The sequence below is a fragment of the Engystomops pustulosus genome, chromosome 4 (assembly GCF_040894005.1).
Source record: "Engystomops pustulosus chromosome 4, aEngPut4.maternal, whole genome shotgun sequence".
In the NCBI taxonomy this organism is placed as follows: Eukaryota; Metazoa; Chordata; class Amphibia; order Anura; family Leptodactylidae; genus Engystomops; species Engystomops pustulosus.
In genome coordinates this window covers 13,186,420-13,201,658 of record NC_092414.1, presented here as the reverse complement: position 1 = coordinate 13,201,658, position 15,239 = coordinate 13,186,420, and the positions used below count along the sequence as shown (strand labels likewise).

Sequence of the window (15,239 nt, the reverse complement as noted above, 5' to 3'; positions counted from 1 at the left end):
TCCTTCCTTCCTTTTTATTTCTTCTTTATTTCTTCCTTTTTTCCTTCCTTCCTCTCTTCATTTTTCCATTCCTTCCTTTCCTTTCCATTTCCTTCCTTCCTTAATTCCCTAAATCCTTTTCCATCCTTCTTTCTATCCTCTCTTCTTTCCTTTCTTCTCTCTATCTCTCTCCATGCATACACCCTTTCATTCCTGGTTATTCCTCTTCCTACCTCCCTCCTTTCCCCTTTCCCTTTCTTACTCCTTTCCTTCATCCTTCTCTTCCTCTCGTTTTCTAAATTCTTTCTTTCTCTTCCATTTTTTCCCCTTCCTTCTCTATCTCTTCCCATGTATACGGCCCTTCCTTGCTCCCTTTTCTCCTTATACCTCTTCCATATTTCCTTCTTTCCCCTTTTCCTTTCTTTGTCCTTCCCTTCTCTCTTCCTCCCTTCCGTCCCTACTCTTGTCCTTCCTTCCTTCTCTTCCTCTTTCTTTCCTCCATTCTTTTTTTTTCTTTCGTTCTTTCTTTGTTTCTTCCTTCCAGTTACTTTACTTTACTTTTCCGTTCTTCTCTTTCTTACTTACCCCCTTTCTTTCTTCTTTCGATATTTCTGTTTCTTCCTTCCTGTTACCTTTCCCTTCTTCTCTTCCTCCCTTATGTTGCTCTTCTTTCCTCCTTTCTTTCTTCTTTTGATCTTTCTTTTGTCTTCCTTCCTGTAACTTTCCCTTTCTTCCTGTCCTGATTTTGTACTTCTTCCTGCAGCTTTCCTGTGACTCCCTTCTTCTCTGTCATCCCTCTTTCTATCCCTTCTTCTTCTCTCCTGTGGGTCCTGTGTGTGGGGGGCTTGTCCTGGGGGTCTGGTGTCACACATCTCTGCTGCCTGTGACTCCTCTCCTTGTCCTCAGACATCAGTGCTCGCTCACACCGGCAGGAGGAGACAGCGGGAGCTCAGAGCAGGGAGAAGCCGAGAAATCCAGACAAATCCTCCTGGAGAAGGACACAAGATACAAGGAGCCGAGAGAAGGAGAAGGACACAAGATACAAGGAGCCGAGAGAAGGAGCTGAACCCAGAGAGGAGCAACAAGAAGCCGAGGAGAGGCAGGAGGACAGGAGCCGGGGTGACAGAGGCTCTAAGGTAAGTGACTCCCTGCTGTCCCCATACACAGGCACGTCTCTACTACTCCAACCCCAGCACCAACACCTCTCTACTACTACACCGACCTCTGCACTAACACCTCTCTACTACTCCCAATACTAACACCTCTCTACTACTCCACTACACCGACCGGGCACTAACACCTCTCTACTGCTCCACTACACCGACCCGGCACTACACCTCTCTACTACTACACCGACCTCTGCACTAACACGTCTCTACTACTCCCAACACTAACACGTCTCTACTACTCCCAACACTAACACGTCTCTACTACTCCACTACACCGACCCCGACACTAACACCTCTCTACTATTCCGATTTTGTTCTTCTAAGTTCTCCATAGTTATTATAAGGGTGATGGCACACGTATGCGTTTTCAATCCTATTTTAATGGGTTTTTAAGCAAAACGGGCCAAAAACGGATTGAAAACGCATACGTGTGCCATCACCCTAAGGTGGAGAACGTTGGACCTTATTTAAGGACCTAACCCTCGTCTGCAAGAAGACTTACAACAGGTGTGACAGGAAGGATAACTCCCATCATTTCCCCCTTGTATAATGTCATCTCCATGGATGTGTGACCTGATGATGATGTGTAATTAGTTTAGAAAAGGTTAGAACTACATGTTCTGCAGGTCCCAGCAGCCACCAGTAAGTAGGGAGAGCGCAGGACCTCCACACCGGCCACAGGACCTCCACACCGGCCACAGGACCTCACTGGTCCTCACATGACTCCGCTGAGATCTGCTCCGCTCTTCTTCCAGTCTCTTCCACGGTTCTGTGACTGTTGTTGGATTTTGGCCAGAACTTCGCCATCAGAGGTTCCAAGACTCTTCATTGTTTCAATGTTTTCGGTTTCAAGGACCTGCTTTGCCCGTTTTGCCGTGTGACAGGGGACTGGGTCCTGCACGAAAATTGCTGCTGATTGAGTGATGAACTCCAGGAGGGAACCACGTGTGGTCGGAGAAGGTTCTGATAGACACTTGTATCCCTCTGCCATGTAGATGTCTGAACGGTCCAATTCTACTGCACAAAACATTCCCCGATCCAGGACACTTCCTCCACCTCCTGTCACTGACTTCTTTACACACTTTGGGGCACATTTACTTACCTGTCCCATCGCGATCCCCGATGTGGGTTGTCCGATGAGGATTCGGAGCTGCCGCGATTCACTAAGATCCTGCGCCCAATTTAATGCATGTGTCGCTTCCCCGCTCAGGTCCGCAGGAGTTCACCTTCTTCTTCCCGGTACATGTAAGTGCTTCGCTTGTGACACAATTTTGAATGTTAAATGCTGCGGTTTGTCCGAATCCATCGGTTCATCCGACGGCCCGCCCCCCGATTTGTGTCGTAAGACAGCTGATGCGCCAAAATCCGATCGCGTGCGACAAAAAGCCCTTCTAAATGCGGCGCACATCGGAAATCGTTGGATATTCCAACGATAGTGCGGACCCTTAGTAAATAAGCCCCTTTGGGTTCAATATTTCCCCAGTTCCACAGTTCCCAGTCTGTGATTTCTAGAATATTCCATCTTTACAACATCAAAAACTTATGAAAGTCCCCCAAAAAGTTTTATCACTTAACAAGACAATTACAAGAGAGGACAGGATAATGCGGAGAATCTCCGTGGGCAATTGTTTCATCAATGCAGGTGGAATTATGCACTAAGGATGTGTCTCGTCCTCCTGTACAGTGTCACATTGTTTAAGAACTTTTGGACTCAGAGCCGACCCAAACCTCCCATTACCATAAAGAATGAAAAGGCTACAATCGTCTTTGCTGCGGAAAATGTTGTGTGGACAGAGGAGAAATGTCCACAGTCCATGTTAGTGATGAAAGCAAATGTCATTTATATGGGTCTGATGGCAAATATTATGTTCCTTCAAAAGAAACTGGGGAAAGATTAAAACCAAAGTGTGGAAAGAAGTCAGTGACAGGAGGTGGAGGAAGTGTCCTGGATTGGGGAATGTTTCCTGAAACAGTTGTTGGACCTCTCAGACAGTTACATGAGTGATACAAGTATCAGAACCTTCTGCAAAAACACGTGGTTCCTTCCTTGTGTCACTCAATCAGCAATTATCTCGCCGAACGATGTCCCCGATACACAGCAAAACGGGTAAAAGAGATCCAAGAAACAGGAAACACTGAAACAATGAAATGGCACAGCCCAGATCTAATCCTAGAAAATCAGGATTTCCTGAATATAATGATATATGTACAGCCGCTATAACCCGGGGATCTCCTGTATATAATGATATATGTACAGCCGGTATAACCTGGGGATCTCCTGTATATAATGATATATGTACAGCCGGTATAACCTGGGGATCTCCTGTATATAATGATATATGTACAGCCGGTATAACCTGGGGATCTCCTGTATATAATGATATATGTACAGCCGCTATAACCTGGGGATCTCCTGTATATAATGATATATGTACAGCCGGTATAACCTGGGGATCTCCTGTATATAATGATATATGTACAGCTGGTATAACCTGGGGATCTCCTGTATATAATGATATATGTACAGCCGGTATAACCTGGTGATCTCCTGTATATAATGATATATGTACAGCCGGTATAACCTGGGGATCTCCTGTATATAATGATATATGTACAGCCGGTATAACCTGGGGATCTCCTGTATATAATGATATATGTACAGCCGGTATAACCTGGGGATCTCCTGTATATAATGATATATGTACAGCCGGTATAACCTGGGGATCTCCTGTATATAATGATATATGTACAGCCGGTATAACCTGGGGATCTCCTGTATATAATGATATATGTACAGCCGGTATAACCTGGGGATCTCCTGTATATAATGATATATGTACAGCCGCTATAACCTGGGGATCTCCTGTATATAATGATATATGTACAGCTGGTATAACCTGTGGACCTCCTGTATATAATGATATATGTACAGCTGGTATAACCTGGGGATCTCCTGTATATAATGATATATGTACAGCCGGTATAACCTGTGGACCTCCTGTATATAATGATATATGTACAGCTGGTATAACCTGGGGATCTCCTGTATATAATGATATATGTACAGCCGGTATAACCTGGGGATCTCCTGTATATAATGATATATGTACAGCCGGTATAACCCGGGGATCTCCTGTATATAATGATATATGTACAGCCGGTATAACCTGGGGATCCCCTGTATATAATGATATATGTACAGCCGGTATAATCTGGGGATCTCCTGTATATAATGATATATGTACAGCCGCTATAACCTGGGGATCCCCTGTATATAATGATATATGTACAGCCGCTATAACCCGGGGATCTCCTGTATATAATGATATATGTACAGCCGGTATAACCTGGGGATCTCCTGTATATAATGATATATGTACAGCCGGTATAACCTGGGGATCCCCTGTATATAATGATATATGTACAGCCGGTATAACCTGGGGATCTCCTGTATATAATGATATATGTACAGCCGGTATAACCTGGGGATCTCCTGTATATAATGATATATGTACAGCCGGTATAACCTGGGGATCTCCTGTATATAATGATATATGTACAGCCGGTATAACCTGGGGATTTCCTGAATATAATGATATATGTACAGCCGGTATAACCTGGGGATCTCCTGTATATAATGATATATGTACAGCCGGTATAACCTGGGGATCTCCTGTATATAATGATATATGTACAGCCGGTATAATCTGGGGATCTCCTGTATATAATGATATATGTACAGCCGGTATAACCTGGGGATCTCCTGTATATAATGATATATGTACAGCCGGTATAACCTGGGGATCTCCTGTATATAATGATATATGTACAGCTGGTATAACCTGGGAGTCTCCTGTATATAATGATATATGTACAGCTGGTATAACCTGGGGATCTCCTGTATATAATGATATATGTACAGCCGGTATAACCTGGGGATCTCCTGTATATAATGATATATGTATAGCTGGTATAACCTGGGGATCTCCTGTATATAATGATATATGTACAGCCGGTATAACCTGGGGATCTCCTGTATATAATGATATATGTACAGCCGGTATAACCTGGGGATCTCCTGTATATAATGATATATGTACAGCCGGTATAACCTGGGGATTTCCTGAATATAATGATATATGTACAGCCGGTATAACCTGGGGATCTCCTGTATATAATGATATATGTACAGCCGGTATAACCTGGGGATCTCCTGTATATAATGATATATGTACAGCCGGTATAATCTGGGGATCTCCTGTATATAATGATATATGTACAGCCGGTATAACCTGGGGATCTCCTGTATATAATGATATATGTACAGCCGGTATAACCTGGGGATCTCCTGTATATAATGATATATGTACAGCTGGTATAACCTGGGAGTCTCCTGTATATAATGATATATGTACAGCTGGTATAACCTGGGGATCTCCTGTATATAATGATATATGTACAGCCGGTATAACCTGGGGATCTCCTGTATATAATGATATATGTATAGCTGGTATAACCTGGGGATCTCCTGTATATAATGATATATGTACAGCCGGTATAACCTGGGGATCTCCTGTATATAATGATATATGTACAGCCGGTATAACCTGGGGATCTCCTGTATATAATGATATATGTACAGCTGGTATAACCTGGGGATCTCCTGTATATAATGATATATGTACAGCCGGTATAACCTGGGGATCTCCTGTATATAATGATATATGTACAGCCGGTATAACCTGGGGATCTCCTGTATATAGTGATATATGTACAGCCGGTGTAACCTGGGGATCTCCTGTATATAATGATATATATACAGCCGGTATAACCTGGGGATCTCCTGTATATAATGATATATGTACAGCTGGTATAACCTGGGGATTTCCTGAATATAATGATATATGTATAGCCGGTATAACCTGGGGATCTCCTGTATATAATGATATATGTACAGCCGGTATAACCTGGGGATCCCCTGTATATAATGATATATGTACAGCCGGTATAACCTGGGGATTTCCTGAATATAATGATATATGTACAGCCGGTATAACCTGGGGATCTCCTGTATATAATGATATATGTACAGCCGGTATAACCTGGGGATCTCCTGTATATAATGATATATGTACAGCCGGTATAACCTGGGGATCTCCTGTATATAATGATATATGTACAGCCGGTATAACCTGGGGATCTCCTGTATATAATGATATATGTACAGCCGGTATAACCTGGGGATCTCCTGTATATAATGATATATGTACAGCCGGTATAACCTGGGGATCTCCTGTATATAATGATATATGTACAGCCGGTATAACCTGGGGATCTCCTGTATATAATGATATATGTACAGCCGGTATAACCTGGGGTCTCCTGTATATAATGATATATGTACAGCCGGTATAACCTGGGGATCTCCTGTATATAATGATATATGTACAGCCGGTATAACCTGGGGATTTCCTGAATATAATGATATATGTACAGCCGGTATAACCTGGGGATCTCCTGTATATAATGATATATGTACAGCTGGTATAACCTGGGGATTTCCTGAATATAATGATATATGTATAGCCGGTATAACCTGGGGATCTCCTGTATATAATGATATATGTACAGCTGGTATAACCTGGGGATTTCCTGAATATAATGATATATGTACAGCCGGTATAACCTGGGGATCTCCTGTATATAATGATATATGTACAGCTGGTATAACCTGGGGATTTCCTGAATATAATGATATATGTATAGCCGGTATAACCTGGGGATCTCCTGTATATAATGATATATGTACAGCCGGTATAACCTGGGGATCTCCTGTATATAATGATATATGTACAGCTGGTATAACCTGGGGATCTCCTGTATATAATGATATATGTACAGCCGGTATAACCTGGGGATCCCCTGTATATAATGATATATGTACAGCCGGTATAACCTGGGGATTTCCTGAATATAATGATATATGTACAGCCGGTATAACCTGGGGATCTCCTGTATATAATGATATATGTACAGCCGGTATAACCTGGGGATCTCCTGTATATAATGATATATGTACAGCCGGTATAACCTGGGAATCTCCTGTATATAATGATATATGTACAGCCGGTATAACCTGGGGATCTCCTGTATATAATGATATATGTACAGCCGGTATAACCTGGGGATCTCCTGTATATAATGATATATGTACAGCCGGTATAACCTGGGGTCTCCTGTATATAATGATATATGTACAGCCGGTATAACCTGGGGATCTCCTGTATATAATGATATATGTACAGCCGGTATAACCTGGGGATTTCCTGAATATAATGATATATGTACAGCCGGTATAACCTGGGGATCTCCTGTATATAATGATATATGTACAGCCGGTATAACCTGGGGATCTCCTGTATATAATGATATATGTACAGCCGGTATAACCTGGGGTCTCCTGTATATAATGATATATGTACAGCCGGTATAACCTGGGGATCTCCTGTATATAATGATATATGTACAGCCGGTATAACCTGGGGATCTCCTGTATATAATGATATATGTACAGCCGGTATAACCTGGGGATCTCCTGTATATAATGATATATGTACAGCCGGTATAACCTGGGGATCCCCTGTATATAATGATATATGTACAGCCGGTATAACCTGGGGATTTCCTGAATATAATGATATATGTACAGCCGGTATAACCTGGGGATCTCCTGTATATAATGATATATGTACAGCCGGTATAACCTGGGGATCTCCTGTATATAATGATATATGTACAGCCGGTATAACCTGGGGATCTCCTGTATATAATGATATATGTACAGCCGGTATAACCTGGGGATCTCCTGTATATAATGATATATGTATAGCTGGTATAACCTGGGGATCTCCTGTATATAATGATATATGTACAGCCGGTATAACCTGGGGATCTCCTGTATATAATGATATATGTACAGCCGGTATAACCTGGGGATCTCCTGTATATAATGATATATGTACAGCCGGTATAACCTGTGGATCTCCTGTATATAATGATATATGTACAGCTGGTATAACCTGGGGATTTCCTGAATATAATGATATATGTATAGCCGGTATAACCTGGGGATCTCCTGTATATAATGATATATGTACAGCCGGTATAACCTGGGGATCCCCTGTATATAATGATATATGTACAGCCGGTATAACCTGGGGATTTCCTGAATATAATGATATATGTACAGCCGGTATAACCTGGGGATCTCCTGTATATAATGATATATGTACAGCCGGTATAACCTGGGGATCTCCTGTATATAATGATATATGTACAGCCGGTATAACCTGGGGATCTCCTGTATATAATGATATATGTACAGCCGGTATAACCTGGGGATCTCCTGTATATAATGATATATGTACAGCCGGTATAACCTGGGGATCTCCTGTATATAATGATATATGTACAGCCGGTATAACCTGGGGATCTCCTGTATATAATGATATATGTACAGCCGGTATAACCTGGGGATCTCCTGTATATAATGATATATGTACAGCCGGTATAACCTGGGGTCTCCTGTATATAATGATATATGTACAGCCGGTATAACCTGGGGATCTCCTGTATATAATGATATATGTACAGCCGGTATAACCTGGGGATTTCCTGAATATAATGATATATGTACAGCCGGTATAACCTGGGGATCTCCTGTATATAATGATATATGTACAGCTGGTATAACCTGGGGATTTCCTGAATATAATGATATATGTATAGCCGGTATAACCTGGGGATCTCCTGTATATAATGATATATGTACAGCTGGTATAACCTGGGGATTTCCTGAATATAATGATATATGTACAGCCGGTATAACCTGGGGATCTCCTGTATATAATGATATATGTACAGCTGGTATAACCTGGGGATTTCCTGAATATAATGATATATGTATAGCCGGTATAACCTGGGGATCTCCTGTATATAATGATATATGTACAGCCGGTATAACCTGGGGATCTCCTGTATATAATGATATATGTACAGCTGGTATAACCTGGGGATCTCCTGTATATAATGATATATGTACAGCCGGTATAACCTGGGGATCCCCTGTATATAATGATATATGTACAGCCGGTATAACCTGGGGATTTCCTGAATATAATGATATATGTACAGCCGGTATAACCTGGGGATCTCCTGTATATAATGATATATGTACAGCCGGTATAACCTGGGGATCTCCTGTATATAATGATATATGTACAGCCGGTATAACCTGGGGATCTCCTGTATATAATGATATATGTACAGCCGGTATAACCTGGGGATCTCCTGTATATAATGATATATGTACAGCCGGTATAACCTGGGGATCTCCTGTATATAATGATATATGTACAGCCGGTATAACCTGGGGTCTCCTGTATATAATGATATATGTACAGCCGGTATAACCTGGGGATCTCCTGTATATAATGATATATGTACAGCCGGTATAACCTGGGGATTTCCTGAATATAATGATATATGTACAGCCGGTATAACCTGGGGATCTCCTGTATATAATGATATATGTACAGCCGGTATAACCTGGGGATCTCCTGTATATAATGATATATGTACAGCCGGTATAACCTGGGGTCTCCTGTATATAATGATATATGTACAGCCGGTATAACCTGGGGATCTCCTGTATATAATGATATATGTACAGCCGGTATAACCTGGGGATCTCCTGTATATAATGATATATGTACAGCCGGTATAACCTGGGGATCTCCTGTATATAATGATATATGTACAGCCGGTATAACCTGGGGATCTCCTGTATATAATGATATATGTACAGCTGATATAACCTGGGGATCTCCTGTATATAATATATGTACAGCTGGTATAACCTGGGGATCTCCTGTATATAATGATATATGTACAGCCGGTATAACCTGGGGATCTCCTGTATATAATGATATATGTACAGCTGGTATAACCTGGGGATCTCCTGTATATAATGATATATGTACAGCCGGTATAACCTGGGGATCTCCTGTATATAATGATATATGTACAGCTGGTATAACCTGTGGATCTCCTGTATATAATGATATATGTACAGCCGGTATAACCTGGGGATCTCCTGTATATAATGATATATCTACAGCTGGTATAACCTGGGGATCTCCTGTATATAGTGATATATGTACAGCAGGTATAACCTGGGGATCTCCTGTATATAATGATATATGTACAGCCGGTATAACCTGGGGATCTCCTGTATATAATGATTTATGTACAGCCGGTATAACCTGGGGATCTCCTGTATATAATGATATATGTACAGCTGGTATAACCTGGGGATCTCCTGTATATAATGATATATGTACAGCCGGTATAACCTGGGCATCTCCTGTATATAATGATATATGTACAGCCGGTATAACCTGGGGATCTCCTGTATATAATGATATATGTACAGCCGGTATAACCTGGGGATCTCCTGTATATAATGATATATGTACAGCCGGTATAACCTGGGGATCTCCTTTATATAATGATATATGTACAGCCGGTATAACCTGGGGATCTCCTGTATATAATGATATATATACAGCCGGTATAACCTAGGTATCTCCTGTATATAATGATATATGTACAGCCGGTATAACCTGGGGATCTCCTGTATATAATGATATATGTACAGCCGGTATAACCTGGGGATCTCCTGTATATAATGATATATGTACAGCCGGTATAACCTGGGGATCTCCTGTATATAATGATATATGTACAGCCGCTATAACCTGGGGATCTCCTGTATATAATGATATATGTACAGCCGGTATAACCTGGGGATCTCCTGTATATAGTGATATATGTACAGCCGGTATAACCTGGGGATCTCCTGTATATAATGATATATGTACAGCCGGTATAACCTGGGGATCTCCTGTATATAATGATATATGTACAGCCGGTATAACCTGGAGATCTCCTGTATATAATGATATATGTACAGCCGGTATAACCTGGGGATCTCCTGTATATAATGATATATGTACAGCCGGTATAACCTGGGGATCTCCTGTATATAATGATATATGTACAGCCGGTATAACCTGGGGATCTCCTGTATATAATGATATATGTACAGCCGGTATAACCTGGGGATGTCCTGTATATAATGATATATGTACAGCCGGTATAACCTGGGGACCTCCTGTATATAATGATATATGTACAGCCGGTATAACCTGGGGATCTCCTGTATATAATGATATATGTACAGCCGGTATAACCTGGGGATCTCCTGTATATAATGATATATGTACAGCCGGTATAACCTGGGGATCTCCTGTATATAATGATATATGTACAGCCGGTATAACCTGGGGATCTCCTGTATATAATGATACATGTACAGCTGGTATATCCTGGGGATGTCCTGTATATAATGATATATGTACAGCCGGTATAACCTGGGGATCTCCTGTATATAATGATATATGTACAGCCGGTATAACCTGGGGATCTCCTGTATATAATGATATATGTACAGCCGGTATAACCTGGGGATCTCCTGTATATAATGATATATGTACAGCCGGTATAACCTGGGGATCTCCTGTATATAATGATATATGTACAGCCGGTATAACCTGGTGATCTCCTGTATATAATGATATATGTACAGCCGGTATAACCTGGGGATCTCCTGTATATAATGATATATGTACAGCTGGTATAACCTGGGGATCTCCTGTATATAATGATATATGTACAGCCGGTATAACCTGGGGATCTCCTGTATATAATGATATATGTACAGCCGGTATAACCTGGGGATCTCCTGTATATAATGATATATGTACAGCCGGTATAACCTGGGGATCTCCTGTATATAATGATAAATGTACAGCTGGTATAACCTGGGGATCTCCTGTATATAATGATATATGTACAGCTGGTATAACCTGGGGATCTCCTGTATATAATGATATATGTACAGCTGGTATAACCTGGGGATCTCCTGTATATAATGATATATGTACAGCCGGTATAACCTGGGGATCTCCTGTATATAATGATATATGTACAGCCGGTATAACCTGGGGATCTCCTGTATATAATTATATATGTACAGCCGGTATAACCTGGGGATCTCCTGTATATAATGATATATGTACAGCTGGTATAACCTGGGGATCTCCTGTATATAATGATATATGTACAGCCGGTATAACCCGGGGATCTCCTGTATATAATGATATATGTACAGCCGGTATAACCTGGGGATCTCCTGTATATAATGATATATGTACAGCCGGTATAACCTGGGGATCTCCTGTATATAATGATATATGTACAGCTGGTATAACCTGTGGATCTCCTGTATATAATGATATATGTACAGCCGGTATAACCTGGGGATCTCCTGTATATAATGATATATCTACAGCTGGTATAACCTGGGGATCTCCTGTATATAGTGATATATGTACAGCCGGTATAACCTGGGGATCTCCTGTATATAATGATATATGTACAGCCGGTATAACCTGGGGATCTCCTGTATATAATGATTTATGTACAGCCGGTATAACCTGGGGATCTCCTGTATATAATGATATATGTACAGCTGGTATAACCTGGGGATCTCCTGTATATAATGATATATGTACAGCCGGTATAACCTGGGATCTCCTGTATATAATGATATATGTACAGCTGGTATAACCTGGGGATCTCCTGTATATAATGATATATGTACAGCCGGTATAACCTGGGGATCTCCTGTATATAATGATATATGTACAGCCGGTATAACCTGGGGATCTCCTGTATATAATGATATATGTACAGCTGGTATAACCTGGGGATCTCCTGTATATAATGATATATCTACAGCTGGTATAACCTGGGGATCTCCTGTATATAGTGATATATGTACAGCCGGTATAACCTGGGGATCTCCTGTATATAATGATATATGTACAGCCGCTATAACCTGGGGTTCTCCTGTATATAATGATATATGTACAGCTGGTATAACCTGGGGATCTCCTGTATATAATGATATATGCACAGCCGGTATAACCTGGGGATCTCCTGTATATAATGATATATGTACAGCCGGTATAACCTGGGGATCTCCTGTATATAATGATATATGTACAGCCGGTATAACCTGGGGATCTCCTGTATATAGTGATATATGTACAGCCGGTATAACCTGGGGATCTCCTGTATATAATGATATATGTACAGCCGGTATAACCTGGAGATCTCCTGTATATAATGATATATGTACAGCCGGTATAACCTGGGGATCTCCTGTATATAATGATATATGTACAGCCGGTATAACCTGGGGATCTCCTGTATATAATGATATATGTACAGCCGGTATAACCTGGGGATCTCCTTTATATAATGATATATGTACAGCCGGTATAACCTGGGGATCTCCTGTATATAATGATATATGTACAGCTGGTATAACCTGGGGATCTCCTGTATATAATGATATATATACAGCCGGTATAACCTGGGTATCTCCTGTATATAATGATATATGTACAGCCGGTATAACCTGGGGATCTCCTGTATATAATGATATATGTACAGCCGGTATAACCTGGGGATCTCCTGTATATAATGATATATGTACAGCCGGTATAACCTGGGGATCTCCTGTATATAATGATATATGTACAGCCGCTATAACCTGGGGATCTCCTGTATATAATGATATATGTACAGCCGGTATAACCTGGGGATCTCCTGTATATAATGATATATGTACAGCCGGTATAACCTGGGGATCTCCTGTATATAATGATATATGTACAGCCGGTATAACCTGGGGATGTCCTGTATATAATGATATATGTACAGCTGGTATAACCTGGGGACCTCCTGTATATAATGATATATGTACAGCCGGTATAACCTGGGGATCTCCTGTATATAATGATATATGTACAGCCGGTATAACCTGGGGATCTCCTGTATATAATGATATATGTACAGCCGGTATAACATGGGGATCTCCTGTATATAATGATACATGTACAGCTGGTATAACCTGGGGATGTCCTGTATATAATGATACATGTACAGCTGGTATAACCTGGGGATCTCCTGTATATAATGATATATGTACAGCCGGTATAACCTGGGGATCTCCTGTATATAATGATATATGTACAGCCGGTATAACCTGGGGATGTCCTGTATATAATGATATATGTACAGCTGGTATAACCTGGGGACCTCCTGTATATAATGATATATGTACAGCCGGTATAACCTGGGGATCTCCTGTATATAATGATATATGTACAGCCGGTATAACCTGGGGATCTCCTGTATATAATGATATATGTACAGCCGGTATAACATGGGGATCTCCTGTATATAATGATACATGTACAGCTGGTATAACCTGGGGATGTCCTGTATATAATGATACATGTACAGCTGGTATAACCTGGGGATCTCCTGTATATAATGATATATGTACAGCCGGTATAACCTGGGGATCTCCTGTATATAATGATATATGTACAGCTGGTATAACCTGGGGATCTCCTGTATATAATGATATATGTACAGCCGGTATAACCTGGGGATCTCCTGTATATAATGATATATGTACAGCCGGTATAACCTGGGGATCTCCTGTATATAATGATATATGTACAGCCTGTATAACCTGGGGATCTCCTGTATATAATGATATATGTACAGCCGGTATAACCTGGGGATCTCCTGTATATAATGATATATGTACAGCTGGTATAACCTGGGGATCTCCTGTATATAATGATATATGTACAGCCGGTATAACCTGGGGATCTCCTGTATATAATGATATATGTACAGCTGGTATAACCTGGGGATCTCCTGTATATAATGATATGTGTACAGCCGGTATAACCTGGGGATCTTCTGTATATAATGATATATGTACAGCCGGTATAACCTGGGGAACTCCTGTATATAATGATATATGTACAGCCGGTATAACCTGGGGATCTCCTGTATATAATGATATATGTACAGCCGGTATAA

General features: G+C 40.9%; 1 protein-coding gene across 1 annotated transcript in view; it reads left to right on the top strand.

Annotated features, from left to right (window-relative positions):
• The first annotated feature begins 813 nt into the window (after positions 1-813).
• Positions 814-15,239, top strand: part of PTN (pleiotrophin) — a 32,524-nt gene continuing 18,098 nt past the window's right edge. The window contains exon 1 of the mRNA XM_072145173.1: positions 814-1,115. The gene's annotated coding sequence lies outside the window, so the exon portion shown is untranslated. The remainder of the gene's footprint in view (positions 1,116-15,239) is intronic.